At 35.6% G+C, this 2,049-nt stretch overlaps 1 pseudogene across 1 annotated transcript; it reads right to left on the bottom strand.

Moving 5' to 3' along the window:
• Positions 1-1,339: 1,339 nt before the first annotated feature.
• LOC309973475 (ubiquitin-conjugating enzyme E2 W-like) lies at positions 1,340-1,722 on the bottom strand (annotated as a pseudogene). Its single transcript has one exon. The product of its transcript is annotated as a ubiquitin-conjugating enzyme E2 W-like (transcript).
• Between the last annotated feature and the right edge of the window lie 327 nt (positions 1,723-2,049).

The raw sequence follows: 2,049 nt of genomic DNA, 5'->3' as shown, positions 1-2,049 counted from the left end.
CTAGTTAACTTACATGGTACTGAGAGCTGGACCCTTCAAAAAAACTTTTTTCTATAGGAAAATATTATCTAGCTGTAAGCAAAGTCTTAAATACCAACAAAGCAAAGCAAAACAAAACAAAACAAATCCCTCCAGAACAGAACTGTATGGTTGTGTGAGACAAATAAGCAAACATGCCATATTCTATAGTGTACTTTTACCTAAATTTTAAAATAAAAATGTCCACACTCCTTTGTTAAAACATTAAGCCTCTGTCAAAATGTATTCCTTATTTTAGGGTACAGGATTGAAGGACAAGATGATGCTTACAAATAAAGAAAATTTACAAGGAAAAACTTGACAAAAGTTTTTCAGTTAAAGTATTGTAACGTTCAAACTTGACTTAAAGCATAACAAAAGAAACAAAATTGCAGACAAAAATGTTTATGGATTTTCCAAACATAAATAAATGAAATAGTGTTTAGGCAGCAGGGCTTAATGCTGATGGCTAGCAGGAAGTAACAGGGTGTAATCTACTTGGGAAAAAAATCGTTAATGTACAAATAACAAGCCCAAATTATGGACTGCAGCAGTTTAATCATCACTGTCATTTTTCTTACAAAATAAAACCTTTATTAAACCATTCATACCCTATATTACCTTTACTTTACTATAAATACTATATTTACTTTACAATACCCTATATTACCTTTACTTCAGAGATTGAGGAACTATATACAACAGATGAATTCATTTTCACCAGAGGGATAACATATTCTACCTCTCTGCCAATGTTACTTGAAAACCGTCCATGTCAAAACAATTTGACAGCAGATATAAACAATTCAATAAATACGCAATGATCTTTCATTACAGTCCTTTAAAAACGCATGTTAATTCATGCTGTTAACCTTGGGTTCACAGTGCATAGAATCCAAATATAAGCAGTTGGGGTGGCTTTCAAAGTAACGTTGGATCCCTCACTTTATTTATAATCCCACTCTAACGGATAAGTTCATTTCATAGGCCCTATCATGCATTAATCATTGGGTGGCAGGAGTTGATGAAAATTTTTCCTGTTACAACGTCCGTTGCCGGCAATGAACGTCCCAAAACCTCCAAGGAAGTCATTGTTATTGCACAGTACATGAGGACCTGGAACTTTTCCAAAACCTTAAAAAAATAAAAATTAAAAATGAAATTATATTTGACATTTCCTGACACCTGCATCAATACTGTATGACTAATAAAAGCATGTCAGTTGCCTGGACTGAACCAGCGATCAACATGCGCCCAGAATGCACACAAGTAAAAGTGCAGTAAAAGGAAGTAGTCTTCTTTGTCTATAGGTCATTTCCAGTCAAAGGTTAAAGTTCAAAGACTGAATGATCAAAGTGCTCATTTTCTCAGTAGGACTATCTTCTGCTAGGAGGATGATAACAGTGGCATCAACAAGTGTCATCATGATACCACCATTTTGTTTTCTTTGGATTCTTGTTACATGTTCGAACATAAAAAGAATTCTGGTGGTCATCTCTGAGGAGAGTCAAAAGGATATCAACTACTAAACTTAAATAGAAGTTGAAATTTTTCCCCTTCATATAAGGTACCTGGTGCTCCTTCCATATCTACAATCCACTGTATAAATGAATTTTGAACACTCTTCATTTAAAGTCATTCCGGGAGGTGGGTCATTTTGCAAAGCCAACGGTTCTTTTTGTAGTCGTTCTGCATTGACGCCATCAATGAGGTGCTTTTGAATGTTCAACATGATTCAATTCAACCAGCAAATTCTAGAATCAGCAAAATTTTATAGAAAGAGCGTGGATGATTCATTCTGGCAGAACTGGGTTTGATTTCTAGTTTTGTGTGACCACAGGCAACCTGCTAAGCCTCTCGGAGATGCAGTGTCTTCAACTGTTGAGTGGAATGGTACCTACCTTACAGACTGCTGGGAACATAAACTGAGACCAAAAAAGGTGCATTATTCACAAGAGTCATGTACCATAAAGTTTTGAGAACACCGATTTAGCGAACACTGAACCATTGTTCTTAGGGGAGATACAGGTT

The sequence above is a fragment of the Leucopleurus acutus genome (assembly GCF_964270905.1).
Source record: "Leucopleurus acutus genome assembly, chromosome: 16".
In the NCBI taxonomy this organism is placed as follows: Eukaryota; Metazoa; Chordata; class Mammalia; order Artiodactyla; family Delphinidae; genus Leucopleurus; species Leucopleurus acutus.
Note: the sequence above shows the minus strand (reverse complement) of the source record. Positions and strands in the feature narration are given on the sequence as shown.